This window comes from Pelmatolapia mariae, linkage group LG5 (assembly GCF_036321145.2).
Source record: "Pelmatolapia mariae isolate MD_Pm_ZW linkage group LG5, Pm_UMD_F_2, whole genome shotgun sequence".
Lineage (NCBI taxonomy): Eukaryota > Metazoa > Chordata > Actinopteri > Cichliformes > Cichlidae > Pelmatolapia > Pelmatolapia mariae.
This window is the reverse complement of record NC_086231.1, coordinates 36,241,746-36,259,337: the sequence shown is the minus strand read 5'-3', so window position 1 is coordinate 36,259,337 and position 17,592 is coordinate 36,241,746. Positions and strand designations below refer to the sequence as shown.

The following is a 17,592-nucleotide window of genomic DNA, read 5'->3' as shown; positions in this document are numbered from 1 at the left end:
TGCCAACCTCACAATGGTGCAGGTTCCTGACCAGCTGCTGGGCAGAGTGTCTCTTAACACCTTGTCCCCGCACCACCAGAACAGATCGGCTCGAGCCACATTAATGCTGCTCATATTCTCCCATTTTGTGACATTTATTATTTTAGCACACCATGAACTTTCAGGAGCTCCTACGGGGGTGGCATTTACTCTAGCTAGGCACGTATAATTTCCCGCCTTTGGGGAGAACACAGGGGGGGTAACACTTTTCCTTACCACTGGGAAAGGAGTACTCAATACAGCGCAATCATGGTCCACCCTCTCCCTCATGTGGAGTTGAAGCATACAATCAAAGCCTGGCCTGTCCTCCCAAAACAATAAAGGAGCAGGCACAGTGAACAGTGTGGGGCGGGCTGCAGAGCAGGCCACACAATCTGTCATGTTGTTTACCCCGGCCGTGTATGTTATCCAGTCGAGCCAAGTATTTTTGTCTATGTAACCCGTCTCTATTTGCACAACATTCTCTGGGGAGGTGATATTCAGATAATTGACAAAAGGGTCCGCCAGTGGTCTGAACATTTGCTTGGCTATGGTGGCGGTGACCTCTGTTGCATTAGCAGGGGTCATACTGTGGTTTGAGCTTAATGCATGATGTAGTCTTACCTTTATTATGCCCATTGTGTCTGCACCGGCCTGATCCACTCCTATGATTAAATAAAAGGAGTCTTCTTTGGAGTCGTGACATTGTCCTGGGAAGTTTGGTCTCCTGGAAAATGGGTTCCAATTCAGGTTCTTAATTGTTAGCAGTAATGGGTTCAGGCCGGTACCAGTCGCCAATTGGGCTCTAACAAAGGAAAAACTGTTCTTACTTTTTGTCTTACCCTCTGTTGATTTTACCTGTTCTCCCCAGTACCCCGGCCTGGAATGCCACCACACAAAACTCCAACTTGGACACCACTTCTGGTGTCCCGGAACGCCATGTCCAAATATGCACAAATAAACATCATAACCTCTCCAGCTCTCATTATAGCCTTTACAGTCTATCACATTGCACAGATCAAAGCTGAAGGTCTGGGTAGTCGCATACGTATAGTGTAGCTCAATGTATCCGCCATACTCAGTAAGGCATTTGTCTCTCATCTCGTGGGTTGCTCCTTCTGTTGCACGAACCTCCTTGGATGTTGGCATGGTGCTTAGCTGCTGAACTCTCCAGAGGCTCCACCAGAGGGCAACCATCAGCCCACTGAAGAGCATCAGCGCTACCCCAGTGATGAGGTGCTTCCTGGCTTGTCGCATTGTTGCAGGTAGGGGGTAGACTGCCTACTACCTGAATAAGGTGCGGGGATTATTCTGCCCCGTTTGTCTTTTCTAGTTGCTCCTCCGTTCTGGGTGTTTCTCCTCCAAACAGCTTACAGTGGCTGGCGTGGATCCAAGTAACTCGTTCTCCAACCTTTATCGCTGTTTGTGTGGTCAATAGGACTTGGAAAGGGCCCAGCCACCGCTTCGCCTTCCAGTGTCTCCTCCTGAAATCCTTCACTAGCACCCAGTTTCCTGGTTTGAACGGATGCAGGGGTCCTTCTGCTGGCCTGGGCAGGGCTGCTTTCACTGCTCGGTGTACCTGCGAGAGAGTCCTGGAGAGATTTTGACAGTACACAATCATTTCGCTGTTGCACAACTCTGTGGACATGCCAGTCCATTTGGGGGGTTCTGCCCCCACTCTGGCGGGTCTTCCATACAACACCTCATAAGGGCTGAGGTGTACTGGAGGTCTGGTTCGCGTGCGCACATACATCAGCACGAGGGGAAGTGCTTTTGGCCATGTGAGGCCAGTTTCTTCACAGCACTTTACCAGTTTGGACTTTAAGGAGCCGTTCATTCTCTCCAGAGCACCTCCAGATTGTGGATGATATGCACAGTGTGTTTGCAATTTGAAACCTAGTTGCTTGCTGATCTCCTTCAATGCCTGGTTCACAAAGTGAGTACCATTATCACTTGTGATTTTTCCCGGGATACCCCACCTGGGAATGATTTCTGACAGGAGGGCTTTTGCTACTGCACTGCTGTCTGCACTTTTAGTGGGGAATGCTTCTACCCACTTAGAGAACATGTCCACTACTACTAGACAATACTTCTTCCCCTCGGCTGGTGTCAATTCAATGAAATCCATCATTAGATGGTCAAAAGGCATGTCTGGTGGGGGATGTGCTGCAGTGTTTACCTGTACTGGGCGTCCCACATTGTTGGTCGCACAAATGAGACACTTTTTGCAATGCCTCTCAGCTGCTGTGGAAAACCCTTTGGTGAACCACAGCGATGTTACTGCTTGTAGCATCCCCCCTTTGGACGCATGGTCTAACCCATGTGTCCATTTTAGAAACCAGGGGAAGAAGTGTTTAGGTAGACATGGGCGGCCGTTAGGAGATCGCCAGACAGAGTCGACCAGTGTGCAGCCATGTTTGCGCCAGAGAGTTTTCTCTGGCTGGGAGGCAAATGACTGTACAGCAGGAAGATCAGCAAGGTTAGGTGTGGACAGTGGTGCCAAGACAAGTTGGAAAGGTAGGCCTCCTTCGGCTGCTGCTTTGGCTGCTGCATCGGCGGCCGCATTTCCTTGGGAGACAGAATCAGTTTTACCTGTGTGTGCTGCACACTTCACTACAGCAATGCGAGCAGGCAGGAGGATGGCATCCAGCAGCGCTGCTACCTGGTTAGCATTGAGGATGGGCTTCCCATCAGATTTCAGGAACTTTCTGTGCCTCCACAAGGCCCCAAAATCATGCACGACACCGAACGCGTAGCGAGAGTCGGTGTAGATGGTGGCCGACTGACTCTCCGCAAGTTTACAGGCTTCTGTGAGCGCCACAAGTTCTGCAGTCTGTGCTGAGAAGTGTCTGGGCAATGAGCCTGAAACGAGAGTGGCATGATCAGAACACACAGCAAAACCCACCCGGTTAGTTCCACGTGAATCACGTGAGGAGGAGCCATCTACATATAACACTATGTCAGAGTTCTCGATGGGAACATCTAACAAGTCAATCCGAGGTGTACAAGTTTCACCCAATACAGCAGTGCAGCTGTGTGGTTCACCATCTTCTCGCGTGGGGAGAAGAGTGGCTGGGTTAAGTGTTGTGCATCGTTTCACTGTGATGTTGGGCATGTCAAGCAGTATGGAAGAGTACCTGAGCCAGCGAGCTGCAGAAAGGTGTGAAGTTTTCTACTCCAGCAAAATGAGAGAAACTGCATGGGGTACCTGCACTGTCAGAGGAGAGTACCCTACCATGTCACGTGAGGCGAGCACGGCCTTCTCACACGCAGCTACTGCTCGTAGGCATCCAGGCAGTCCTGCAGCTACTGGGTCAAGCTTGGAAGAGTAATAACCCACCGGGCGAAGTGAATCACCATGCTGCTGTAAAAGAACAGAAGACATGAAACCATTCTTTTCATCCACCATTTGTGTGTATGGTTTGGATGGGTCTGGAAGCGCTAAAACGGGCGCTGTTTGCAGCAGTTGTTTCAAGGAAGTGAAGGCAGCTTCAGCCTCTGGTGTCCAAGAAATGCGATCATTGGCTGACAGACTTGCACCATGAATGAGCGCAGTAAGTGGAGCTTCCACAGAGGAGTAGTGTGGAATGAAATTGCGGCAGTATGATGTGGTTCCTAGGAATGACATCATCTGTTTTTTGGTGTGGGGTTTTGCAATGGTCATCACAGCTTCCACCCTCTTGGAGGAAATCTGGTGAGAGTTGTAAGAAATCACATGCCCTAAGAATGTGACTTGCTCTTTACAAAACTGCAGTTTTGACTTACTAGCTTTGTGGCCCTTGTGATGCAAATGTGTCAGTAAAGTGAGAGAATCTGCCAGACACTGCTCTTGTGTGGGTGCACACAGTAGCAGATCATTGACATATTGAAGTAACACTGTGCCTTGGGAGAGGATCAAGTCTGACAGGGAGTCTCTTAAGGCGGCATTGTAAATCGTGGGGGACTCACAGTAGCCTTGACACAACCGAGTGAATGTGTAAGCCTTTCCCTGGAACTCAAAAGCAAACCAGAACTGGCTATCTGGGTGAACTGGAACAGAGAAGAATGCATTAGTCAGGTCAGCAACAGTAAACCACATAGCACCAGATGGTATTTGGGACAAAATGGTGTGGGGGTTCGGAACCACGGGGGCTCTGGAGATCACAGCCTTGTTCACAGCTTGTAAGTCCTGCACAAACCGCCACTCAACAGGCTCATTTGGTCCTCTGATTTTCTTCACAGGGAATAGTGGAGTGCGAACCGGAGAGGTGGGGCATGGGATAATTACTCCAGCCTTTAACAGGGATTCAAACACAGGAGTAATCCCCTCTATGGCTTCCTGTTTCAGAGGATATTGTCTTTGGCATGGTCTAAAAGAGGACTTTGGAGTGATTACCACAGGCTCACAATCTTTAATTAGGCCTACATCATACTTAGATGAGGCCCACAGGCCGTCAGGCACCTCTGTCAGCAGGGGGTGTGAGGAGTTTAGAGGAGGTGTCGTTTGAAGTAGACAGTGTGAGACAGCTATGTTCACTAGCTCAACTGAGCAGACACAATGGACTGTATATGTCATGGTTTTTCTGTAGGCTTTCATTTCTCGAGAAAACAAAACTGTGGGATCCTCTGTAGGTTCCCAATCGCAAGCGCGGTAGCACCGGTGCATAAATTCTCCCATGTCTTCCCACTGGGAAGACTTTTGCTAGGGGAACATGTGGGACGGATGCATCCATAGTAAACATGTTTCTTTGCTCATCAGTGAGAGAAATCGCAAGCGCAGCAAATGTGGAGCTCCAAAACATACATGTCACAGTTAGTAAATCATTTTCGGTTCTGGACCATTCTTCCTCATAACTGTCGTCAGGGCCATGCAGAGAAAAGTGAGATGTGCAACTCAACTCTCCAGGAGCCATAAAACAGACATCTGGAGGCATGCAGTTGCGAGTCGCTTGTATGAATTCTGTAACAAGCGGCCCCTCCTCCAGCTTCCACCCGTAAGCGAGAGCTGGAGTCATGGGGTTATATTTCACCATCATATAATCATAGTCAGATTGCGTGATTGTGATGCCATTATAGAAGGAGATTAAACTTATTTTCAGTTTGCACATCAAATCTCTGGCAAGCAAATTGGCAGGGCACAGGTCTGACCACAGAAACTGGTGTGTGAATTTTCTACCCTGTCCGTCTACACAACACAGGGGTATGGTGAAATTTTCTCTCTGTATGGTTCCTGATGCGGACACAGAATGAGTGAACTTCTCACCCAGCACGGGCTGGGGTGAGAGAGAATCTGAGCGTAGTACAGAGTGGGTGGCCCCGGAATCTACAAGAAATTCTACTTCCTGGTTACAAACTAACATTTTATACAAGGGCAGTGATTTATAAGGCGCGCTATTTAAATGTACATATGTACCAGCTGGTGACAAAGAGACCTGCTCTTCATGCTCAAAAGTGTGATGTATTAAAGTGTGCGTGTGTGTGTGTGAAACACTTTCTACATCAATGGGTGTGTGATTTTCACTTCCCTGTTCTGATGAGGTGGGCAAACCACAGCCTGAAGCGTACTCTGGCGTCCTTTCCCCCCGGTCTCAGTCCGCTTGCTCCCACCGTGGGCTCGGCCTTTGGTAATGCTGGCGTTGTTGCTGCCTATTTCCACGACGGCCACGGTTAGGACAGGTTCCTCGCCAATGTCCATAGTCCCCACAGACAAAACAGGCGTCCCGATCTCGTCTTGACTGCTGTTGTTGTTGATAATGTCCTCGGTCCCGTTCTCCCCACTTCGGTCACGACAGCTGTCTCTGTTGTGGAAACCTCCGTGCGGGTTTGCCACGGCTTTATACAGTGTTAGGGCGGCATTATGGAGGTCGGCATTCTGTTTTTCCTCTCTTTTGCTTTTCTTCTCATCCAGGTGGCTCTGAGCGTGGCGGGCATGGCGTCGTAGCTCCGTTAGCCGCGGCTCATCTTCTCCCCCCACGTACGAATGCTTTACCTCAGCTGCCACATCTGATCTCAGTCCCCGGAAAATATGGCCGCAGAGATGGTGCTCATATGTGGAAGCGGAGGCGCCCGTCATGTCATCTTTGGATATTCCACCATTAGCTTCAAACACAGTTGTCATACGATGTATGAAATCGTCCACAGATTCATCCTTTCTTTGCTTGCAAGCCTGAATCTTTGACATGTCCACTTTATCTGGGAAAACCTCCTTTAGCTTATCCATCAGGTGGGTGACTGCAGTACAATATTCAAGGTTTTCTCCATGCTCATAGGTCAGGTGTCGTATCCTCAGCGTAGGATCAGGCAAGTGAGGTGATATTCTCCTCAGGTCGCATGACTTCAGTTTGCCTGCCACTGCGCGTCTAATTTCTTGACCCGTGGGACGATATTCTTGGCAGAAAATTAGGAGCTGCTCACCAAACTTTGCACCCGACATGAGGGGGTCAGGTAGATGGCTTGTGGCGTCAGCGATGTCTGACTGTGTCCACGGTCTGTGAACTAAAATAGGTCCCTCGGGTCCCGCCACTTCCACCATCGGGAGCTGCAGGCTTTCTCCTTTCGCCTGTCGCTGTCTCCGCGTTCTCTGCCCGGTCTGGAACTTTTCGGCCTCCTCGCTGCTGTCTGCGTCGTCTGTATCGTCCCGCTCGTCATCAGTGAGAGAATATTCAGGCTGATCCGTGGCAAAAGGCAGGGCGTAATATCCATGGCGGCTGTCCTTACTTCTGTTCTTTCCTCTCACCGCTCTCCGTTGCTGTGTTTTTGTCACTTCAGCTCGCGGCGCGCTCCGTGTGTTGCTGAGCGCTGTGTCAGATCTGAGTGTCATTCTTTCCGCTTCATCCTGATGGGGCTGTCGCTCCTCAGTAGCGGGATTGGCGCTTGCATCCTCTGGCTGCGGGGCGCGTGGTGCAGAGCGGGATGGGGAGGGAAAGGAGTCCAGGTCCGCATTGGCTTTCAGGCCCTGCAAAACAGCCTGTACTGGGGAAGCACAAACAGTGCGTGAACAGGGAAATGGTGTTTTGTTCTCCGTGTTATACGGAGGTGGAAGAGGCGCTGAGGCAGATTCTGCGTCAGCCTCCCTTCCACGCACTTCTCTAGGTAATTCTTTCAGAGCTGCTTTGTTTTCTCTTCTTTCTGCTTCCCCTATCCACATTTTCAAGCATTCCCTCTCATCGCTTACTCTACGTAGATCTATTGTCCTAACTTTTCCTTTTCCCAATAATTTTGCTTCTTCCTCTTGCAACTGTTCCTCTATTTTCTTTAACTGGTTAACACTCAGCGATCCTTTTTCGGGAAACCCGTTTACTTTTTGCCACTTAACAACATATTTCATACACCCAATTCCCCATTTCTTAACCATACAGTCAAATATTGAGTTTTGTCCCTGGCCACCTCGTGGAGCGCTTGCCGCAGCCGCCTTTCGAGCCGCTAATCCGGCTCCGCTGGCTGCCTTACTGGATCTAGATCCCATATTACTACACGAGGCGTCCCCCGTGAGGTTCCTTGCCTTCTACGGACCAAGGAACGAACACCGCCACCCCCAGTCTCCTTTGAAGAAGTTAGGATCTTTTAGAAGACGCTAGAGATGTCACTCCGTGATTCTACATGAAGACTCTCCGTGATTCTACACGGAGACTCCCTCGGAGCTCTTGCCCTGGAAGGTCGTAACACGTTCACCTTCTTGAGCTCTCCGAAGGCTGCAACACGCTCGCACGGCCAGACACAAAACTCTCGTGACTTGTTAAAAAGGTAGATACAGCTCACCGTTCTGCAGGAGTTTCCCCTCGATTCGTCAAGGTGATCTCGGTGGTTGCTGAAGCACAGGCTCTGTGACTCTGCCTTTCTCTTTGCTTTTAAACAGCTGGCAGGACCGAAGCGTTTTGCTACCTCGGGGTGATCAGCCGTCCCAGAGCCGTCCTTCAGCGAGAACACTGGATCACCCTGCTCGCAGCGCCAAACTGTTGTGGAAATTTCTTAACAAAGCCTGCAGACACGATGAGCGGTTAAAAACCCAACACTTTATTTCCCATGCATGAGGAGAGACGTCAGTCAGGGGGCACTGAAAGTAGTCTCTAACAATGAACAGTTCAGGTCCTTTTTATACACAGTCACAGAACAAAAGGCTTTTACAGTTGCAGTTCACACCTTGGCTCTAAGCAGACAGACTCTCCGTCACCTGTGTGAATCTCCCCCACTCTGGGGTCAAGTCTTCCTGTGTGAGAATAAACAAGCAAAATTAACACCTGATGAGAAATGTTTAGAAAAACAACAAACCAGAGTAGGACTAATCCAAAAGAAAGACAGAGGAATGCATAGTGGAACAGCAAGAGGTAGAGGTAGACCTAAACACACACCAAAAAGTGACTCTATTGCTACATGCTGGAGGTGTGGAAAAGAGGGACATTTTGTACGTGACTGTAAGAAACAAAGAAGCAGTTCAGACTAGGAAGAACATAATAATCCCTGGTCAAATAAAATATTAGAGACCAAAGTTTAAAAAGGGTTGGATACAGACCCAACTAAATACATATAAATACAAGAGGAATAAAGTAGAATAAAAAAAAAGGTTAAATCAAATTAGAGCTTATCTGTACTATATTCAAACTAATAATAGGAAGGATAACAACCTGTAAATTGGTATTAACAAATGAAACAAAATTGGGTAGACAACCATGCCCAGAATGAATAGAATGAATGAAAGCAGATAATTCACACGAAAACATATTAAATAAAATAGAGAGATGTATAAGGTATATTAAGGCTGTGTCATTGTTCAGCCAAGGAAAGTGTGTGAAAAGGTAAATGTCTCCGGCTTGGGAGGGGGTGAAACTGCAGATCACCCCCAGCCCTCGATGGATACATAATAAAATATAAAATGATAAACTATTGTATATTAGTAGGATACTAGTATATTGTAATATACTAATAAATATTGTAATATACTATTACTGTTATAAAGAAGGAAAAACAAAACCATGATAACATTAATAATGACATACTATTAATAAGGAAAGGCACCTCAGTCAGTTATGATGGGAGGTGGATAATTGTTAAAAGTAGTCTCATTCAAGCTTAAGGTTTGCTCAAACTCAGTACAATGATATATGAGATGAAGAAAATAAGGAAAATACCTAATCTAATCAAGTGCATAGAGACACTTGACCTGCTTGTAAACCTGTCATCCTAGATGAGACTTTGTTGAGATGAAGAGCAAACCTATACTAACAACTAATAAGCCAAACCCTGTATACAACAGCTAAAGCTACAGGTTTGAGAAGCTGAATTAAACATGTGGACATTACCAAGCTGATGAGCAAGTTACACATTTTTTATTTTTTATTTTATTTTATTTTATTTTATTTTTTATTTGTCTTTTAGAGCAGAAGCTGCATATTCACACACGCAGCTGTCTGAGCTCAGTTTTTTCCTCACACTTCTGCTTTGTTTCTGGCAGCAACTTTTTCTTTTTTCTTTTTGTGTCCTGACTCATGTGTGTAAAGCGTTCATGCCATCGGCAATTTGTTTTTTGTTTTTGTTTGTTTGTTTTGTTGGTTTGGAAAACAAACTTGTGATCATACTTGTGGATCACAGTGACACATAATGATTAGGCATATGATTTACTAATGTCTAGCTTTAGAGCTGTGAGCTATGAGCTGTAAGCAATGCAAAGTTTTTTCCTACCTTAAAAGTTTGAAATATGTAAGATGTGATGACTTGTGAAGTGAAACCAGTACTTTGCAAATCCCTTGACAGAACAGCAGCATTAGTGACCCATGGGGTTACCCATGTGTCATCGGCAGGGATGATACAGATACAGATGATTTACGACTTTAAATTTTGAAACTCACAAGGCAATCTGAGGACATTTCCCCACACCACCTCATCCATTTCACACCATTCACATGGATTTTATTGAACTAAGTGAAAGTCAAGGCTCAGAATACGCTCTAGTGATTATAGACGTATTCTCAAAATGGCCAGAGATTTATCCAGTGAAAAGAGCAGATGCAATCTCAGTTGCAAAATGTTTATGCAATCATTTCATCCCAACATATGGCATCCCTACTCTGATAAGATCAGATAATGGGACACATTTTGTCAATGATGTGATTAGTAAAGTCTCTGAAGCACTAGGATTTAGCATAAAAAACCATTGTGCTTATCACTCACAAAGTGCAGGGTTAGTAGAAAGAACTAACGGCACGATAAAACAGAGACTCAGAAAATGCATGGAAGAAACAGAAAGACCATGGCCTGAATGTATAGGCCTAGTAAAATGTGGATGAGATTAACACAAGGCTCTCAAAAATTGACACCATTTGAAGTTGTTCATGGGAGACCTTTTCCACTACCAGTGACAAGTGAACCTTTAGACAAATCTGTCTAAAGAGAGACAACTCTGGCAGAATGGATGGCAAAACTACTAGAAAATAAGGATATTGTTTTGAACAATAAACTGCCGTAAGACTCTCCAGTCTCTTGCAGGTTGAAACCAGGCGAAAGGGGTGCTCAAGAGGAAAAATTGGAGTTTACCCATTTGGAGGGCAAATACCAAGTGTTATTGACAACACCCACAGCCTGTAAAACTGCAGAGAGACTATCTTGGAATACATCAGAGCCATTGCAAAAAGGTTGAGGTCCTGGGAAGCCCCGACACCAAGGAGGAAGCGCCTATGCTTGGTTGTTTCGGGGGTGAGGGTGGTAAGTGCGTTCTTGGGCCCCCGTCGGGTAAGCCCGCACTCCAATCTCTATCCGATCAACTTTAGGCAGCCAGGTGTAGGTGTGAAGGGGAACCCTGTTGGTTACCTTGACTACAAAGCTCACCCTTACAGGACATTTCAAGCCAAAAGAAAATCAAAACATGATGGGGGAAAAAAAGGTCAAACAAAAAATTGCTGTAATTAGCCTGTAACCTGTGTTTTGCCTGAACAACCAAAAACCTCCTAAACATGGAATTAAAGAAAATAAATAACTGTTGGGACTAGAATATCTTAATACATGTAGCAAGAAGGTCCTAAAGATGAATCTGTTTGTGACAAAGGCTTTGCATGTTCTGCTTGTGCCTCTGCATAGACAAAATTATGTGGGTTTCAAGAAATGTAAACTCTAAATTAGCCAACTCAACTCTCTGTGTTAACCTCTGACTGACCAACAGCATTAAGCTGCAATGTTCAGTGCAGCCACTGCATGAAGAGATTAGCACTGGTTTGTCAACCATGTAAACATTTTTGATAAGGACATGAATTATCAGAATTGATTAGCTGATTGTTCAAATCATGCATCTCACATCTCAAATTGTTTACATTCATTTTAGAAACTTACTGCAAATATGTAAGCAACTTGAGTTTACATATGTCACATATGGCATAATTTTGAAGTCATTCAAACTGTGTTGATTTTTTTATTTGAATAAAGATTATTTACTAATGTAAATACACTGTATCCATATTTTAAAATACAAATTAATCACCACTGCTATAATGGTTTGTCTTTGTGTGCTTTATAGTTGCAGAGCACAAATCACTACACACTACAGTTTTATCCCTGAGGAAGCAAAACAACAAAAAGCAAATCAATGGCTCCTGCAGCTATCAGACTGATAACTTCTGCTGAAATAAATCATTTTAAATAATTATAATTCATCAGCAAACATTAAAACTAACCTTTGTTTGGCCTGTTGAAAAAAAGCAAACAAACAAAATATGTTATATTTTCTATTGTAAATACTTTAGCAACTTTAGATCTATCATTAGCCAATAGAAGTTTAAAAAGTAGGTTTCCATGGTAAACTATGTCAAGGGGTGGCTGTAGCTGAGGAGGTAGAGCAGGTCATCTACTAATGGGACGGTTGGTGGCTGCTTCAAGCCAAATATCTTTGGGCAAGATACTAACCCAAGCTGCTCTATGGTGCATCCACTTAAGCATAGAAAAAGTGCTTGTATGAATGGGTGAATGAGAAAAGCTGTATAAACCATTTTGAGTGCTCAGGTAAAGTTAAAAAGGACTATATAAAAATTTGTCCATTTAAAGAAAATGCTTTGAACTATTCTAACACGTCTATGTCACGTCATTTAGATGTTTCTCTTATTCTGCTCTATTCAGTGAAAATTTTTATTTTTACATGTGACTTAGGTGACCATGCACAGCAGGTCAGCAAACGTGCATGAAGCCTGTCTTTGATTCCAGACCTCAGGCCACCTTGAGCATTCAAACTATTTACTGCTCTGCCTGCGCTGTTCTTCAGTAACTGTACAGAACTCTTACCAGAACGTTACCACTGGTAGCAACCGCAGGTTATGGATGTGTAATGTTCATTGTCAGCTTGTAGTACATATGCATGTTTTTGTACATGTACTACAAAATTACCTTTTTGTGATAAGTAATATTTAGTAGTATATGTCTGAGGAAGAAGTCACAAGAATAAACCACTAGAAGCTAGCAAATTGGCACTTTTGTTTTATTGTTGGGAAAGATGCTGCTGAACTTCACAAACTTTTTGTTAACAATACTTTGTGGCAGTTCATTGCTGAATTAAATAATCCTTATTATGCTACATGTGTTGTTGTTATTTTATTTTCCCAAAACTCATCAGTAATAAAATAGCAAAAACTTGATCTGACTTAAGTTTTTTCACTAGTTTGCAGAGAAATTTCAGTGTACTTCATAGATGAGCACAAACAAGTGATTAGAACACAACTTCCATTGAGGGACTTAAACGAGCACTGAAAGTGATTCCCTGCAGTTGCTACTATAATAAATACAGTCTATAGATAGAGATAGACTTTTCTTCCACTTATCTGGAGCCGTGTCGCAGGGGCAGCAGCCTAACCAGCCTACTGTGGCTTATCCAGGAGACCACCAAAGTGTTCCCAGACCACCCGAAAGATATGCGGTCAGATGCCTGAACCACTGGGCATCTGGCTCTTTTCAATGTGGAGGACTAGTGGCTATACTCTGAGCCCCTCACCATATCTCTAAGGGAGACGCCAGCCATCCTTCGGAAAAAAATAATTTCCGTCACTTGTATCCACTAGCTCATTCTTTCGGTCCCCACCTACCCACAACTTAAGTATCGTTTTTATAATGTTCTGCAAAACCTGTGCCTGCATGTCTTCATTTTGATTCAGTTTTTATTCACTTTTTTGCCTTCATCATCACTCAACTCTAGAAAAGCTGTGTGAGTATTAACTGATTGTGACAGTGGTTTGCACCACATTAATTCAGTAGTAATATTTACATATTCAGTGCAATACCTAATATATAACATAGAGCTCTAATGCTTGTGGCATGCTGTGTTGCCCCAGTGATCCTACATCTCACAGTTATTTATTTACATGTTGATTTATTTATATGAAAGCTGCTAAAACTGGGTGCAGTTTCCAGCAGGTTTTCAGTGACTACTTATTGTGAACTGTTGCTACTCCAGCTACTCCAGCTGAATTTAGCTGCTGGGAGACTCTGTGAAGAAAATACAGTCGAGTTCTTGTAAAATCTTTATCTGGCTCAAACTCAGTCTGCTTTTCTATGAGGCATTAGGCTTCAGGGGATTGATGTCCCACCTCTAGTATGTTGTTTGATTCAAGGACAACAGCAATTCTTGGCAGACTTTAGCTCATATTTTTTGTGACAGAAGGAATACGACAAGCTCCATTATACAAGAAGACAAGTTTAAGAAGCATATCATTAACTACATGAATGTTTTGATGTATTTTGCATTCGTGCATTGCAAAAAATGTGTCTGTCCCAGATTGACTTTTCTGTTCAGTGTTCTGATTTTGTCTGTACACAGTGTATCTGGAAAGTATTCACAGTGCTTCACTTGTGCCACATTTTGTCATGTTATCAAAAAATTAAATATTTCTGGCAGATATTTAAATAAGTTGCATTTATGGTGATTTTAGTGTAATGGATGGACTGTAATGGACATGTGATATTACTGTTGAAAAATAAGGCTGGCTGAAAATTTTCAGCCAATTCTACATTATCTATCTTTCATCTAGTCAAACACATGTTGCCAGGAACTGATGATCTCACAGCTGCAAATGGCTCAGACAGTAATAGGAATGGATCTCATTGGAAGCTTTTAAAAGCTGACCCATCTTTCATAGTGAAGGAGATTTATAGATTGTCACCTCTGCACTTACTGATCTCTTCAATATCATAATAAGAACCAGAAGGTGGAGGTTACAACTTTAAGAGTAATCTTCAAGACTATTCTCTTACACCACTGTGCTTCTTTCGTTGCAACTTCTAGTTTTAATTCTGTCCTTTGATATTCCATATATAGTCACTATCTCGTCTCTCCACATGTCCAAACTATCTCTTTGTTTCCAAACCACTCAACCTGAGCTGTCCTTCTGATGTTCTCTGCTATCCTTCTGTCACAAATCATCATACGGTGAACCCTTGTAAATAAGAGAGCTACTAGAAGATTAGATATTAATCAAACCATATGGTGTAGGGTGTGGATAACTATAACATGGCAAAACATTTGTGTAAATTAAAAGAAAATATTAAAAGAAAAGAAAAGATTTATGTGTGTCAGGAGTAACGATAACTGAAATTTAATGTATAATTTTATGCACATTGCATTAAGCGAAAATTAATCTATATACAACAGTCTTTGGCTTGAAGAAATTGTTTAACATTTAAACCTATTTTCTGCATATTCCAGCATATAAAATGAAATAATGTTTTGTGTTTACACTCTTTCAAATAGATGCAAGTAAAACACAGCAAAAAGTAAATAAAATCAAAGATTCAGCAGCACTGAGTCCTGTCGCTCTTAAATCTATTGTCACCTGTTTAGCAGGAGTGGGGCGGGTGGAGGTTTGCCCACAGCGGTCATGTCAGTGGGAGGATCGGGTGGTTTCTCTGTGAATTTCACATTCCCGTGGCAGTGTGCTCGGTGCTCGCTCAGATTTGAAGTTTAATTTTTTGCTGTAGAAAGACGTTTTCTTCCCACACAGAGTGTACAGTGGATGCTAATGTTTTTGTCACTTTTACAGAATCAAACTCAGAGTAATGTCAGTACTTCCAAGCTTTAAGTGCTGTATGGTCGTACTTTCTCCAACACTCCATATTATCCATTGTTGATCTGCACACGTCTGTTGCTGCCACGGATGTCGTACGCTTGTACGTCATTGTCATGAGACACTCTCACAAACAAAATCGAGATGGTTTAGTAACGCATTAATGCAGCATGCTTACAGGAAAGTAACAGTAATCTAGTTACTTTTTTGCAATAGTAATCCCTTACAATACTCGTTACTTGAAAAAAGTAATCAGATTATGCGTTACTGTGTAATCTCTGCTCACCAGACATGTCAACAGTTGAGCATGTTTGGGATGCTCTGGATCAGCATATACGACAGCGTGTTCCAGTTCCTGCCAATATTCAGCAACTTCGCACAGCTATTGAAGAGGAGTGGACCAACATTAAACACAGCCCACAGTCAACAACCTGATCACCTCTATGCAACGGAGATGTGTTGCACTGTGTGAGGCAAATGGTTGCCACACCAAATCCTGACTGGTTTTCTGCCCCTGAACACTGTTGTGGCTGTAGCTCAGGAGGTAGAGTAGGTCATATACTAATCAGAAAGTTGGTAGTTTGGTTCCTGGCTGCTCCACTCTGCATGCCAAATATGGTTGGGCAAGATACTAACTAGAAACTAGAGAATAGATTGATAAGCTTTGAAGTAAGATTGCAGTAATCTGATAGTGACCCTACTGCTGTCACATGTCCACTCATTCATTTATTAAAAAATTATAAAGCAATTTAGTGAATTCAATTCAATTTATGCAGCACCAAATCACAACAATTGTCACCCTTGTTTCATCTTGTTCTCTCTGTAAACTCCACAAGATGCTCGGTTGAACTTTTCCTCCTCCGAGGTAAACTTTTATTAAACTCTTAATAAACAGTCATGAGGCTCTTCTCTCCACCTTCCGGTGTTACACTCTCTAGACTCCGGGCGGAACACACAGGTAAAAGAAATTCCCATTGCTACAACCCTAAGGTGCTTAATATTGTAAAGACCCAACACCAATAAAGACTCTACACTGTCACCAATTGGTGACAGTGGAAGGAAAAAATCCCTTTTAACAGGAAGAAGCCTCAAGCCTCAGGCTCAGGGAGGGGAAGTCATCTTTTGCAACTGGTTGAGGGTTAGGGCAGGGAGACAGAACAAAAGACATGCTGTGGCAGAAAACCAGAGATTAATAATAACTAATGATTAAATGCTCTAAGCTTTGTCAAAAAGTAAAGTTTTAAGCCTAATTTTGAAAGTAAATCAGCTGTCTGATTAGCTCCTGAATCCAAACTGGGAGCTAGTTCCACAGAAGCGGGACCTGAAACTGAGGGCTCTACCTCCCATTCTACTTTTAAATATCGTAGAAACAACGAGTAAGCCTGCAGGCTCTCCTCCACACAGTCCTTGTTTATAAAGTGCTTTACAAATCAGCACATTACAGCTAACATAACATAGCTAACATGAACTAAGCAAGTCTTTTGACCGCAACCAACAAACTTGGTGACGTAACGTTCTGTACTAACAGAAGATGGCACTAAAAACTTTAAGAACTTATTTCTTAAATCAAGCTACACAGATACTGTTAAATCTATATCTTTTTTTGAGAGCAGGGCTCCAGTGGTGTAAAGTAGGCTTTGTATATTTAGTGTTTCATTTCCTGTCTCTAGTTGTTGTGGTATGGGAGGTTTTCTAGTACCTGCCAGGTGGAGGGGAGGAGTTTAAAATAGGATGCTAAGCATCTCTGATGACTTTCGCTCCCCGCTGGTTCTTGAGCAGTAAGATTTAGCCACTTGAAGCAGACAGCTGGCCTCTGACATGATTTTGCGAGATCCTTGGCTACAATCAGTTCCTGCCAGTGATGAAGTATTGTGTTTCAACCAGTGAAAGTAATCCTAATAGAAGTTTATTCATTAACAGCATATGCATTTTAAATTTGCTGAGGTCTTTTGTAATCATCATAGAATATTATTGCTGAAAATTTTAATATATATTTGTTTATGGCAAATATGTATTAAGTCTAAAGTATAAGTATACCTAAGTATAAAAATAAAATCAAAGGTGATTGCTCTACCACCTGACAGCCACCCCAAATACTTTGTGTCTCATGTTGAACCTGGGCCAATAGACTCTTTTAAATTAGATCTTTTTATAGTAAAAACGTAGATGGGAGAAAACATTTTACAACTCAACCAGGACAAATCAGAAGTTTTAGTTATTGGTACTAAGGCTAAGAGAGAGAAGCTGTCAGCACATCTATATTTACTAGCAATTAATACCTCCAAATCCAAAATTTAGGTGTCATCTTTGACATGATTCTTAGTTTTGAGCTTCAAATCAGAACCTTTTGTTTTGGTTATTTACTGTATTTTTACCAGGAGTTACAGAAATCCCTGGATTGCAGTTTGCCTCATAAGGCTGTAATAAAATATTTAGTTAAGGGTACACTCAATTTTTTCTAGGCCATTTTCACAATTTTCACTTTAAAAAGCATTGCCTGATTATATATTTTAAGCTTATATTACTTCAACAAAAAACTCTCAGATTTACTTTGCTGAATGGAGAACAT

At 43.2% G+C, this 17,592-nt stretch overlaps 1 protein-coding gene across 2 annotated transcripts in view; it reads left to right on the top strand.

The window, feature by feature from the left end:
• fhit (fragile histidine triad diadenosine triphosphatase) overlaps positions 1-17,592 on the top strand; it is a 291,013-nt gene that overhangs the window by 257,552 nt on the left and 15,869 nt on the right. The gene's annotated exons all lie outside the window — the stretch shown is intronic.